At 31.0% G+C, this 15,956-nt stretch overlaps 1 pseudogene; it reads right to left on the reverse strand.

Annotated features, from left to right (window-relative positions):
* Positions 1-857: 857 nt before the first annotated feature.
* Positions 858-8,042, reverse strand: LOC132255332 (rust resistance kinase Lr10-like; annotated as a pseudogene).
* Positions 8,043-15,956: the final 7,914 nt, after the last annotated feature.

Below are 15,956 nucleotides of genomic sequence, written 5' to 3' on the forward strand. Positions count from 1 at the left end.
TTACACTTAAATTAAGTTCACCCTAGTCAATATATAAAAACAATTTGGGAGCAGAATTAATTGAATTTACAAATTTTAAAATTGAATTCACACTCAATTTAATTTGTACGGTTAAACAAAACAAATGCAATTTAGAGATCACTGAACATCCTTTGAATGCAAGAATTCCAAGAATTTTCATATCAACTCTTTTTAATATTACTTCATAGAAAATAAGGAAGAAATGCAGCAAATTAAAAAGTGGGCCAGTATAAGTGAGGGACACAAATAACAGTAAAGTAGGAGACACTTGAGTGAAGAAAGACTTACCAACCTTCAAGCATTTGCAGCAATAGTAGCATTCCGGACAATTATAATATTCTTTTTGAAGTCCTATATGAAACCATCCAAGCCATGTTAGTCACAAGGAAGAATGCCCTTGACAGACCAAATAATATTTTTATGAGAAGCAAGAATGGGAGGGATTAATTAAGATGAAAGAACTCTAAATAAATCATTTATCTTGTTCTTTTCAGAAATTGATGATTGCAAGTAGCAACCTTACCTCGTAATGTTAATGTGTAGGGAGAAAGTAACCCTTCTGTTAACAATGGAAGTCCAATTTGTAAAAGTTAGGAAATAATAAAATAAAGATTTAACTTTTTAAAAAAAAAAATTGTAGTTTGAAGCCTTACTCTTAAAGGGCAGCAATAGATTAATTGTTATAAACTTCCAAAGCGCTGAAAGATTAAACCAAACCAGTGAAATTAGGGATAGAAATATTGAAGACTCATTCAAGGAAGATAAAAGCAGGTCATCATGTATCCTACTCACATTTTTTGTACATGTTGCTTGAGTTGTAGCATTGAAAGGTATTCTCATCCATAGCTGTATAGTTGCAAATTTGCCCCTTTCATTTTGCATTGGCTGCTGCAGAAGTGAGGCAAAAATGAAAGCTGAAGCCCCAGAAGCAGATAATCTTGCAAATCTGACATGGAAAGATTGATGGACTCTGGAAGTGCCTTCAACGGCTGAATAACCATGTATGTGCTGATGGTGCAGGAATACGGCATATCTACCACGGACACGTATTCTCCGACTATTGCATAAGAGTATGTTGGTGATGAGGAAGAGGAATAGCCTGTCGTGTTGCATGGAATAATGGGAATGTAGTTGTGGTCGCTGATTGACTGCTCACAGTTCATCGAAAGTATTGTATAGAATATCGGTCCAGAACCCGAACCCTGATAAAAAGTTTTCCATGCATAAGGCAAATGAGATCGAAATCCATTCATCCTGTAATATGCACCAATGGAATGAAGAGGACTGGAGATCCACTACCCGAATGCTATAATTCTGGTAATTGATATCTGCAACATAGTATTTCCCACCGTACGATTGTTTTCACAAATAAATTCATACTCAGGTTAACCGCAACTGGGGGCATCGCCTTGTAATCCAAAAGGGTAGGAAATGTTCCAAATATCCCCGCAGGAAGAGGGGATGCATATCTGGTACTTGTGATCCTTAGCAACACAAACTAAAAGGAAGCAGGCATAGAGAACTAGAGTAATAAGGCCTACTCCCACAAGTTTTGCCTCCTTCAACATCATCAACTTTCAGACACAGAGAGAGAGATGCTCCGTTCTTGGGTTAGTTCAGATCAAATTAGTCACTCACATGGCTTGGTAGGATATCGATCTCACAGACCATAATTCTACCAATTTAAATAATATATAAGTAATTTTTTCTAAAAAAATTCAAGTAAATTTTCATTTATAGTTTTTTTTAATTTAATTTTTTTATTTTAAAATTCCCTAGAAGCACCTACTTCGTAACTTCCTTCTTTAAAGTTCATATTTGAAAAGTCATATTCAATCAATAAAGTATCACAATTGACCAAATGTATAATGGACCGTAGAAATTATTGAAAGAGTACAATACTTGGAGACCATTTTAAAATTTTAAATATTCATCTGCTCCTACAATTTTATACTTATAATGAATTATGATAGTAGACATATACCAAAGGAAGGTTTGAACTCTTAAATTGTTCTTTGTTAATTTTCTCTTTATCAAAATACAACTTTTAATTTGCAAGCATGATTTAAACTGAGAAGAGTAAGATCAAAGTCTTCGACAAGGAGTAGAAATCTAAGAATAGAGAAACCAGAGCATCCATTAATCTAAATAAATGTACATGGAATGACGCAATTCAATGTCGAAGAATGTTATTGTAACCTTTGTAGAGGCCCAAAGATACTTCTCTAATAGAAACTATTTGGAATTAGTTATAATAGAAATGTTGTAATTGACATTATTGATCTTTGAAAGCCTAGATTATTGTAGATAACAAATGCATAACAAAATAGGGAAATCTATTTGATAATTTTAAGAGCTTCAAAGAAGACAACTCAAACATTCGAAATGATATTTTATTACCTATACACATACTCACTCATAAGGAGCCAAGCTATGGTTCAAGGATGAAACTTTGTCTTATTACATAGACCAATCTTATAAAAACCTTATACCTAAGACTATCACACATTATTATTGGATTACATAATATGCAACTAGATGGTGTAGCAGTACCTTCCATTTAAGGTGATTGTACCCATGGAATTGGATGATGAAATTGGTACCACTACCATGGATTGCTCGTGATTCTCAATAGACCATAGAAATGGCTTAGGAGGCATTTTCAAGATTTCAACCTCTCCTTCAAGCATCTCCAATGCTTTGCTCATTGAAGGATGATCTACAGGCTTCATTTGTATACACCATAGTGCAACTATCACCATTTTCCTCACATACTTTTTTTCATCCTTAGTGGCCTGTCCTATTTCCATGTCCTCTCCTTGATCATATCGATCATAAATCCATGATGGAAAGTGTGGACCCGCATTTTTCACGTGCGTCCCCACTCGATCGGCGAGACTCACTTTTTTTATTTATTAGTGAAAAATTGATTTTTGAAAAAAAATTGGAGTCGTCACTTATTTTATTTTTATTTTTGAAGGGAAAATAAAACAAGAAATAAAACCCTAAAAAAATGACTCCATAATTTTTGGAAAAGCGTGTCTTTGAAAACCCAAGTCTTGGTCCAGGGATCAGGTTACTTATTGGGAAGGTACCTCTAGGAGGTAGCACCCCTCTAAGCCCTAAAGAGGTCTCTATTGACTAAGTTAAGGGAAGCGTGGCAATTAAATGGTTGATCTCGGATACCTAAGTAGGCTAGGTGATTCCAAAAAAAACATAACATATCAAACAAAATCAAATCATAATTAAGGAGAGTTAAAAATGCATACCTGGACTACCTCTCAAGCGCTATCATAAAACATCAGAGTTAGTATAGAAGTATAACACACAACATATATTTAATCATAGTGAATCAAACATACATCTAAGCACCTAAGGATTATCAAACATATGCATACTTCACAGTGACACGATTGTTTACAAAATTTAGAAAGTAGGCGATAGGGGGGGCGTACCTGGATAGCATAAATAACTTACAATGCGCTCCCATAAGACATGAGGGATTAGATAATAATAAAATAAAGAAACCCTAGCATGCTTGTTATCTAATTAGCATAACAAAAATTATCAAAGTATATGAAAACATTAATTATCACACACATCTTATATACAATTCCTAAAAAAGATAGACATAATTTCAACAAGTGACAAAAATGGCAACAAAAATAATTTTTGAAAAGATTTTCTTATGTAGGGGTTTCACCAATTCCCCAATTGATATACACGAGTTTAGCCCAGAATCATCCCATTATTTGGGACCACAAGTTTTGATTCGTGTTTTTGTTCAAAACCAAAATTTTTGTTGAAAACCGAGAAGGATGCAAACCGAACAAGATATGGTTGCATATTATTTTTAAATAATAAAAAAAAAGAGATTTTGATCCTGAGGACTCTAAATGAGTTTTTTTGAAATAGATTTTTAAAATGATTTTTTTGAGAAAAGTATTTTATTTTAAAATAAAAGGAATTAATTTGGAAAAAAATAAAATATAAGAAATAAAATACCCAACAAAACAAAAATGAAACCTCAAAGTAAAATTTTTTTAGTAATTAACAAAAATGATAATGGTGATGGTAGAGGCCAATCTTCATGATTTTCCAATGGCCTTTGAACAAAAAGGAAACTATCAAAGCAATAAATTATTAATATTTAGATCAAATAAGCTAATGAAATATCCATCAAGAATTAGCAACAAGGATTCAAGAAGCGCATAAATTGAGAATAACAATCCATAATTAACATAAGATTAACTAAACACATAAATGCCTCTAGACTAAAAAAAATAAATTAAATCAAGATTAAACTTTATCTAACGGGATTAATTAAACTAATGTATTCAAATCACAAACACATACAAGTGAAGAACAAATTAAAACTAAATTAAATTGTAATTAAAAACATGAACTTTATTTAATAAGATTAATTAAACTACTAAATTACAATTACAAACACATCCAAATTAAAAATAAATAAAAGCTAAACTACATCGGAATTTCAAATATGAACTTTTTCTAACAAGATTATTTAAACTAATGAATTAAAATCACAAATATACTTAAACTAAAAGATAGGTTAAAACTGAACTAATTTAGAATTAAAAAAATATAAACTTTATCTAACATGATTATTTAAACTAATAAATTAAAATCACATACATATTTAAACTAACAAATAAATTAAAAATAAACTATTTTGGGATTAAAAACATGAACTTTATCTAACATAATTATTTAAACTTAAGAATTAAGATCAACTAATGCATTTAAACTAAAAACGAATTGAAATCAAACTAATTGAGATTAAAAACACAAACTTTATTTAACGTGATTATTTAAAGTAAAGAATTAAAATCAACAAAATACATTTAAACTAAAAACAAATTAAAATCAAATTAATTGGGATTAAAAAATACAAAATTTATTCGATATGATTATTTAAACTTAAGAATTAAGATCAACAAAATGTATTTAAACTAAAAACGAATTGAAATCAAACTAATTGAGATTAAAAACACAAACTTTATTTAACGTGATTATTAAAAGTCAAGAATTAAGATCAACAAAATATATTTAAACTAAAAAAACGAATTGAAATCAAATTAATTGGGATTAAAAATACAAGCTTTATTTAACGTGATTATTTAAAACAAAGAATTAAGATCAACTAATGCCTTTAAATTAAAAATGAATTGAAATCAAACTAATTGGGATTAAAAATACAAACTTTATTCAATACAATTATTTAAACTTAAGAATTAAAATCAACAAAATACATTTAAACTAAAAAACAAGTTAAAATCAAACTAATTGGGATTAAAAATACAAACTTTATTCGATATGATTATTTAAACTTAAGAATTAAGATCAATAAAATGTATTTAAACTAAAAACGAATTGGAATCAAACTAATTGAGATTAAAAACATAAACTTTATTTAACGTGATTATTTAAAGTCAAGAATTAAGATCAACAAAATACATTTAAACTAAAAAACAAATTAAAATCAAACTAATTGGGATTAAAAATACAAACTTTATTCGATATGATTATTTAAACTAAAGAATTAAGATCAACAAAATACATTTAAACTAAAAAACGAATTGAAATCAAATTAATTGGGATTAAAAATACAAACTTTAACACAAAGAATTAATCAAAAACTAAAATTTCCAAAAAAAAATCTAGGCTAAATAAAAGTACTGTATAGAAAACTAACCTTTGAAGTGAAAGAGAAAATCCTCTCTTGATGATTAAATGATAGCCCGATCTCCGTCCGAAGTCCCTTGCTTTTTTCCAAAATTCCGTGTGCTCTGCCCCCAAGAAAAAATCTCCCCTTTCTTTTCCTTTTCTCACCTATATATATCACCCCTCAAGACCTAAATTTGTTTCCAAAAAGGAAAATTCTCCTCTTTCCTTTCTTCTTCTCTTCTTTTTTTAAATCCTCCAATCAAAAGCAATCTTCCCAATTTCAAATTCCCCTCCAAAACCTTCCAAGGAGAGTCCCGCCTTCCTTAAACTCCAATGGTAAGTTTCCTTGCAAAAACATGAAATTTTTGAAGTTAAATAATTGCATGAATAGATAAATAAGTAAATAAATTAAAAAATGGTAAAAATAATAAATAAATAAATAAGTTAAGGAAAATAATATAAAGAGGAAGATAACCAATAAAAAGTGAATGATAATCATAAAATTAAAACTAAAAACAAAATAAATAAATAAATAAATAAAATAAAATAAAATAAAATAAAAGTCTTCGTAGGCCTAGTGTGCCTAAACGGGCCTAAGGTGAGACTAAGTGGGCCTAGGGTAGTGCCTAATGGGCCAAGTGTATCTAAAAGCTATCCTAAAAAAACAAGAAAAGCCTAAGTCTAAGTTAGGGCTGCCAAGGGTCACAATAAGGGATCAAATAATCCCTCAACCAAAATCTCCGAGGTGACTCAGAAAAAGGTAAGTGGTATGAGTAGCCATGGGCCACCAAGGAACTATTGTGGAGCATTGAAAATGAATTTTAAAGACATGTGCTAAAGGGACAAAATTGAGGGTCTACAGAAAGTATATTTGACTTGAGTGCTTTGCAAATGCATTCACATTCTTTCTTCTCCCCACAATTTCTAACAATAGCATTCCAAAACTATAAATATCAGCTTTATATGAAACTCCTCCAATATTTTTATAAAACAACTCTGGAGCTATATATCCCAATGTTCCTCTAACAGCAGTGAAAGACACAATACTTTCATCTGTTGAATGTAATTTTGCAAGGCCAAAATCTGAAACTTTTGGTGTAAAATCTTCATTAAGAAGAATGTTGTGTGGCTTGATATCAAAATGGAGAATTTTCATATCACATCCTTGATGTAAGTATTCAATCCCACTTGTCACTCCAAGTGCAATTTTGTATAATCTTTCCCAATTCAAAGGAATGACACGTGGAAATTGGCAACCTAAATGGATCGCTCAAGTGATCCTCAACTGGCATTTCCATAGAGTATAGAGTAGGCTTAGGAGGCATTTGCAAGAGTTCAACATCCCCTTCCAACATTTCCAATGTTTTGCTTCGAAGGACGATTGATAGGCTTCATCTATATACACCATAGTACAACTATCACCATTTTTCTTACAAATTTCTTTTCATCCTCGGTGGCATCTCCCATTTCCATGTCCCCTCCTTGATCATATCGATCATAAATCCATGATGGAAAGTATATTTGACTTGAGTGCTCTGCAAATGCATTCACATTCTTCCTTCTCCCCACAATTTCTAACAATAGCATTCTAAACTATAAATATCAACTTTATATGAAACTCCTCCAATATTTTTATAGAACAACTCCGGAGCTATATATCCCAATGTTCCTCTAACAGCAGTGAGAGACACAATACTTTCATCTGTTGAATGTAATTTTGCAAGGCCAAAATCTGAAACTTTTGGTGTAAAATCTTCATTAAGAAGAATGTTGTGTGGCTTGATATCAAAATGGAGAATTTTCATATCACATCCTTGATGTAAGTATTCAATCCCACTTGCCATTCCAAGTGCAATTTTGTATAATCTTTCCCAATTCAAAGGAATGTTATTTCCTTGGTCAAGAAAAACAAACTTATCAAGAGACCCATTCGGCATGAAGTCATATACGAGAGCCCATTTTGATCCTTGTATACAAAATCCTTCAAGTCTCACCACATTAACATGATGAATTCTTCCAATTGTAGTAATTTCATTGATGAAATCTTGTCCATTAGCTTCTGACATAACTAACATTTTTACAGCTACAATGCGACCACTTCAGAGTTTTCCTTTGTACACGGAGCCGAAACCTTCTTCACCCAATTTATTCTTAAAATTATGAGTCATCTTTTTTATTTTTGAATATGAGTATTTGATTGGTTGAAGATTTTTATGGCTATGTAAGAATTCTTCAATACCATCATCCAATGATAAGTGTCTTCGTCGAAACTTGTAAATTAAATAGACAAGCAGACACAACACACCAGGTACGGCCCTCGCAATGATGATCATGCCTATAAATCATGTTAAAAATATGAAAAACATCATAGGAAGATTTATAATCATCTATCTACATTCAATCATCAAATCCAACAAATAGAATTAGTTTTAAAAAGGCCATTTCACTTATCTAATCACTTGTATTTTGGATTTCCACTCAAACATGGTCATGTGACTCTTTTTCTTTTGGGTGACAGCATGGTATATATAAAGGATGGAATGATCAATGGAGAAAATTTGTTTGGTTGCACAAAATTAAGGAATGGAATGAGATGCCTAATTCCAACTCTATTTTTCAATTTCCTTGTAACAAATTTGGGAATAATTTGAAATTAAATGCATCACAAATTTAAAAAAAAAAACAATTTTACTTGAAAGAAAATTTTGAATTTCACAAATTTGGAATTTCAATTTATTATTCATTTTGTACAACCAAATGTTTACAAAACTTGATTGTAGTGTCTAATCTTGAATGAAAGGATTCCAAAAGTGCAAGGCGAAAAGAGCTATAAGATGTGTGCAATGATCTACTTATTGAGATTTGGAAGCCTTACCCATGAGTTGTAATATCAAGATTGACCCAACTGCAAATATGAGAGGAACAAAAATTATTAAGTTAAAGAAAAGAAAGATTCACACATATGATAGATTTAAAATGAGCAAAAAACAAATATAAGAGATATTATTACTACTATTCTTTTGATTAAAAATTAGGGAAAAAATGGATAGAAGCGAAAAGGTAATAATAATAATCATCATCATCATTATTATTGTTATCATCATCATTATAGTTATTATTAATTAAGTGGATGAAAAATCCAATCATTTATTATACTATTGATTAATTTAAATATATTTTCTTTATTTAATTATGACCTCAATCTCAAATGCCTTATAATATTTTTTAAAGTTTTAGATATTTATTATATATGTTTAAATTAAAAATAAAATTAAGCAAATATAACATATTGACTATTACGAGATTGAATGTGTAATTTAAAATATTAGTTCTTTATTTTATTTATTTATAGTGAACTTCAAAAATAAATTATCATTTCATTTTATCATCAAATTAATAATTTTAAGGGACATGGAGTCTAAGGGTCTCCAAAAAGCCCGCGGCCCGACCTGAGCCCATTTCTGGATGGGCCGAGCCATGGGCCCCAATTTAGGCCCTGCCCGGCTCGGCAGGCTGGCCCGCCCATGGGCCCGCCACTTCAAAAAAAATATATATAAAAAAAATATATATATTCAAGAAATAGAAAATGCTACATTAATAAAAATATTCATTGCTAACTATTTTATTCATTGAATATATACATTACATTTGAAAATGTGGGAAAAGTTTACATCACTACAAAATAAATACATCCCAACTAGGTTGGCACTTACTTATTTATCAATCATTTGTACTTTTCAATCACAAAAATAAAAATAAAAATATGACATACATTTAGTAAAATATTTTAATCATTATCTCTTGGCGGTGATGGCGAACTATCGCAAATCCATGAAGATCTTGATGATTTTAGTTTTTCCATATCGACAAGCATATTTTCTTCTTGAATAGAATCAAATATCCTTTTATCTGCTATTGCCCAGTCTTTCACACATATATTTGCTTCAATAGAATCCGGCCCTAAGCTGCATCGTTTATCACTAACTACTCTTCCACCTGCACTAAAAGCATCTTCTGAGGATTAACAGCTCGTTGCATTGTTCCCGTAAAATCATGAGTTTCCATGAAATTGAAAGGTTGTTCTGCTCTTATTATATAACCAATCATTTCTTCACGACAATAAGATTCATCATAAGAAAATGTTTTTAAATTTCCACTTTCATCTTTACCTAATTGCATATAATTTCTAATATCTATATTATTTTTAGTTTTACAATTTTCATGATGCCTTTTTAAATGACTTGTACCTGCATTTGAGCCACCACTACTGTTTGTTACAAATTTTACATTTTGCTTTTATTTCTTTTTTATTATTTTCTAAATTTATTTCTATTATATCAAAAAAATTCCATATATTTGAAGTAAATTTTTTCTATCACATGCATTAGATGAAGAACAAGAACCATTTGCCATAATTATAATTATTGATAAAATATTATGCTAAAAATAATAAATGTAAAATTTAAATGTAACAAATAAATAAAAGTAAAGGTGAAGTATGTTACTAAATTGGAGAACCGAAGCAGAAATTCCTTCAAATTTGAACTCTTTGAACCACCAATGCTTGTTTTTCACCACCAATAATATTGAATCATTTGAGACAAAATGCAATAGTCGGAAATATTGTGGAATGGGAGAGAGCTTAAGAGTTGAGAGAATAGAAAAAAATTGAGGGTATTTAATATTTATAGGGATTTAAACATTAGGATTTAATTTTATTTTATTTTTTAAATTTCAAGACCGTTCAACGGTCATATATTTGAAACTGAATTATGAGTGGCATGTTCAACGGTCATGTGACCGTTGAACAGCCAACTCACTTTTATTTTTTTTCAAAAATCATGCAACATTTCTAATATATATATAACTAATGTAAAATAGTTACACAAAAGATGGTTAGTTCAGTTGGTGGCTAGCTCCCTTATGGTTCCATAAGGGAAGGGGTTCGAATCCCCTTCCCTTCAAAACTAAAAATTATTTTAATTTTTACCCCGGCCCGGCCCGTTGACCAGTCAACGGGCTCAGTGGCCCGCCATGGGCCTTACTCCTTCGGGCCAGGCGGCCCGGCCCGGCCCGGCCCGTTGGAGACCCTTAAATTGGAGTCTCCATCTATTATTATTATTATTATTATTATTATAAAGAACTTCTCAAAGCCTTAGCGAGTAAAGTTGTTTTGCCTCTTACATATAGAAGAAATCCGAAGTCTGCATGTTTAAATTTAGTAAATATGGTCAATGGTCAATGGTAAAAGTAGAAGAAGCTTTTGCATTTTGCTCTATGTCACTGCTAACTAGACAATGATATTAAGCAGCCCACAGGTATCATCTCGAAATTAATGGAATGAAAATAAAAAATAAATGATTGTGACATTTTGCTCTATGTGACTGCCAACTAAACAATTATTTTCCTTTACATTTTCTTTTCCTTTCATTTTCCCACAACCAAATATACCCTTAAGTTATGTTTGGTTCCGAAAAGTTTAAAGAAAAATACAATAGAATGAAAAAAAAGAAGAGAAAAAGTAGAAAAAAAAAAAGTAAAGGAAAATAAAAATAATAAATTATTTTTATATACTATTTTAAATTTATTTCACCTATTTTTCTTTTTCTATATAAAGATTAAATAACTTAAAATATATATATATATATATATATATATATTTTTAATTAATTTTAATTATATTTAATTTTCTTTCTTATTTTTTATAATGAAAGTAAATATAAGAAAATTATTTTCTTTACCATTTTTTTTTCTTTTTTTAGTAATTTCTGGAACCAAACATGGCCTTAATGTTTGGAACATTAATTGCGCATTCCATCAATGGCCTTCCATTATTTCTTTGGGTCATTTTTCTCCTTACCAAGTCTCACTGTGGGTGGACCTTGTAATGAGATTTAATAAACCCAAAACTCAGGCCCAAGGTCGGCCCAAAGAACTCCGGCCTTTAATAAAAAATATAAAGCCCAGTGGCTGCCATTTGGACCACCCTCATCCTATATAGCCCATCACAATCGTCTTCATTCTTTTTCCGTCTATATTAGAGTTCTGATACAAATTATGGAAATTGATAGCATGAATTTTGACAAGAAAAAGCTCCATGTTCACTGCTCAGGATTACAATGGCGATCGGGTTCCCTACTAGACAACTAGACAAAATGACAATAATTTCAGAATTAGAGTAAAAATAATTGTCTACATGTTCAAATTATTATGAATGTATAATTTGATAAAAATTCATCATCATAGCATTTCTATTTATATTTATGTTAATTGAACAAATGATTGTGCAAAATGAGTTAGATTCCAAAAGTTCTTGTTCTCATGTATGATATTTTAATATGTCCAAGAATATTCTCACAACCTAAGTTATAGTTCAACTACACACGACTCTATAGATCCACCTTTCAATCAAGTAAGAGTAACTAATGTCCATCACATTTATGATAGAGGGAATTGCATGAAATAGTAATAGAATCAAATCCATGAAGCTTGAAAATAAGAGTCTCATCCATTATAAACATATAGAGTTTCTTTTGTTTCTTTTCTTTTCTTTTTTCTTTACCACTTTTTATTGGAATGAGAAGTAAGATTAATTAGTTATGTAATAACTAAATTAAGTTGATCCTTGAGTTAGACCATAGTGGTGAGGGATTGCAACTTGGACTTGTGAGAGATCATTTTTTGTTTGTAATTGTATATCTTTCTCTATATACCCACCTTTGGAGTAACTAAAATAATTCATATCAAGTGACTTTTAAACAAGTTTCTTTTTCTAAGAGTTTCAATTGGGATTCTATCCTTGTGGAATTTGCTTTTACATTTATGGTGAAACCTAAAATGGTATCTCTTGCATTTTCCAATTTACAAAAAAAAAAATTGTCTTTAATTAACTAATGTAAAGTTGTCTAAAATCTTATTTTGATTTTTATTAATTTTTTCATGAATCATATGATAAGTTTTTCTTATGAATTTACTCTTAATAATAAGGAAACAATGAGCTCTCTAGAGCATTTCATTACTAATAGGAAAATTAATGGTAAAAAAGAAAAACTGTTGTAAGCCTCAATTTCTCAAATGAGATTTGTTTAATTTATCTTAAAACTAAATAAACTGTAGTTTGACTGAAGTTTAAATAGAACTTAATTTTATTAAATATTTTATAAGACTTAAGTTAAAAGATAATTAACACGACTTTAATTCAAAATTGAGCCTAAAAGGAGTCTATTGTAAAAATATCTCATTGATCATGAACCATTAATTACAACATTTGCTAACCATACATTCATAAATAATAATCAATAATAATATTTTGGTTTTTTTTATTTAGCAAAAAGTTTATAATAAGTCATAAAAAAAAAAAAAAAAAAAACAATCTAAAGTCTGAAAGCAAATTGCTTTTAGCAAAATAAAAAAAAAAAAACAAACGTTCACTAAGAATGAATAATAATATGAATTTTGACTTGATAGCATGATTTATTCTAATATAAAGTGAAAAATTAAGATTTAAATCTAAAGACCATGAAATGATGCAATCAAACCATCTATGGATGTTATCGTAGCCACCAAAGAATATGAAGTTACACAATATACTTCTCTAAGAGAAAGAATCTAGAATTAGTTACAAAAGAAATGTTGGAATTGACACTGTTAATCTTTGGTAGTCAGGGATTGCTACCAACAGATGCATAACCTACAACATGGCTACTGCAACAGAATATTCAAACCTACAGAATACACAAGAAGTGATTTCTGCCCAACCTCCCATCTCAGGTTAGTCCCTACACATGTTAAGCCATTACAATAAGAAGATGAAGTATCTCTCCACTCTGTCCACAGCATTCTGCTCGCACATGAGCAGCGCCTCCAATTTCAAAACTCCATCACAGAAGAAGAAACTCTATCCGCTCATATTGCCTCTCACAGTCGGACTACTCAATCAAGAACATCCCAGAATAACAGAACTAATTTTTCTCTTCATCAACAAAATGGTTTTTCTCATCCTTCAAGAAGAGGATGCCCAAGAGGTCATGGACAAGAACACCGCAACAATCACAGTAATAACAGACCTCAATGCCAATTATGTGGCAAACTTGGTCATACTGTGATCACATGCTATCACAGATTTGCCATTAATTCCCAAAAATCAGATGTATTGGCATCAAGCTCAGCAAAATCTGCCTCTCATACATCTACTAGCAGTGATGTCCATGCAATGATGGTATCACCCTCGTCAACCATCAATGATTCTTGGTTTCTTGGTTTCTTGATACAAGAGCAACTCACCAGCTAACCTAGAATAGAGATCATCTTGTCAATCCTCATCCATATCAAGGCCATGACAAAGTCACCATTGGAGACGGTAAGCAACTCTCCATTTTTCATGTTGGTTCTACATGTCTTCATACCCCTCATAAAACATTCAGATTACAACAAGCACTTCATGTTCCTCACTTAGCCACAAATTTGATCAGTGTTTCAAAATTCTGCCAAGACAACAATTCATTCTTTGAGTTTCATCCTACTTTCCTTTTTATTAAGGACAAGAACACACAGAAGATTCTCCTTCAAGGAACCATTGAGTGTGGCTTGTATAAATTCCCCAGTCTCGGTTTCAAGTCCTCCTCTGCGTCTGTCTCCAGCTCATTAGCTCTCACTGCTCGGTCCCAAGTTGATTTCAACACATGGCACAAAAGACTCGGTCATCCAGTCGCACCTATAGTGAAACAAATTCTTTCATCATGTAACATTCCTTGTTCATTCAACAAGGGTCAAGTTTGTAATACTTGTCGATGTTCTAAAAGTCATAGATTACCATTTCCACTCTCTACATCAAAAGCTTCACAACCTCTTGAACTAATCCACACTGATCTCTAGGGTCCCTCTCCAACCCTCTCAACAACATGTGCCTAATATTTTTTACTCCCTATTGATGATTTTTCTCGCTTCTCATGGATATATGCTCTAAACTCAAAAGACCAAGTATGTTCTACATTCTGTAAATTCAAAACTTCGGCAGAAAATCAGTTTAATCTCAAAATTAAAAGCCTCCAATCTGACAATGGAGGAGAATTCCAAGCACTAAACTCTTTTTTTCGCTAAACATTGCATTGAACACCGGTAAAGTAGAAAGAGATAATAAAGTAAAGGTTAAAAAGTTTCTAGAAGACTATGAAGCTCTCAAGCCCTCAAGATACTCCTATGCTGATATTAAAAGGAGGGTATGGAACCATATACAAAGGAAAGCTTTCGGATGAAGTTTTTGTTGCAGTAAAAATCGTCAAAAATTCTTAGGAAAATGTGGAAGAGTTCATTAATGAAGTGGCAACAATGTGTACAATCCACCATGTTAATATAGTTCACTTAGTTGGATTTTGTGTTGATAGATTTAAACGAGTTATAATTTATGAGTACTTACCAAATGAGTCATTAGAGAAGTTCATATTTTTGAGAGCTGTTAAGAACTATTCACTTGGTTGGAAGAAACTTCAAGAAATTGCTATAGGTATAGCAAAAGGAATTGAGTATCTTCATCAAGGTTGTGATCAAAGAATCCTCATCAAGGTTGTGATCAAAGAATCCTCCATGTTGATATCAAACCTCATAATATTTTACTTGATCACAACTTTAATCCAAAGATTTCTGACTTTGGTTTGGCCAAATTGTGCTCCAAGGAACAAAGGGCAGTCTCTATGACAGTTTAAGGGGAACAATGGGGGCTATATCGCTCCCGAAGTGTTATCTAGAAATTTTGGGAATGTGTCTTATAAGTTAGATATTTATAGTTTTGAAATGTTGTTACTTGAAATGGTTGGAGGAATGAAGAACATTGATGTTAGTGTGGAGAGTACTAGCCAAGTATACTTCCTAGAATGGATTTATAATCATTTAGATATAAGGAAAGAATTGCATATTCAAATTGAAGAAAAATGAGATGTTGAGGTTGCAAAGAAATTAACAATTATGGGACTTTCATGTATTCAATGGTGTCCAGTGGATCGTCCTTCCATGAAAATTGTGATTCAGATATTGGAAGGAGAATGAGACGAGATAACCATGCCTCCTAACCCTTTTACTTCAACAATTCCAACAAAGACAAACTTGAGCAAGCCAAGAAAAGTTTTTCAACAAGAGTAGGCAATAATTTCAGAACTAGAGTAAAAATAATTGTCTACATGTTCAAATTATTATGAATTTATAATTTAATAAAAATTCATACTGTAGTTGTTCATCATCATAGCATTTCTATT

Source organism: Vitis vinifera, chromosome 16 (genome assembly GCF_030704535.1).
Source record: "Vitis vinifera cultivar Pinot Noir 40024 chromosome 16, ASM3070453v1".
Classification (NCBI taxonomy): domain Eukaryota; kingdom Viridiplantae; phylum Streptophyta; class Magnoliopsida; order Vitales; family Vitaceae; genus Vitis; species Vitis vinifera.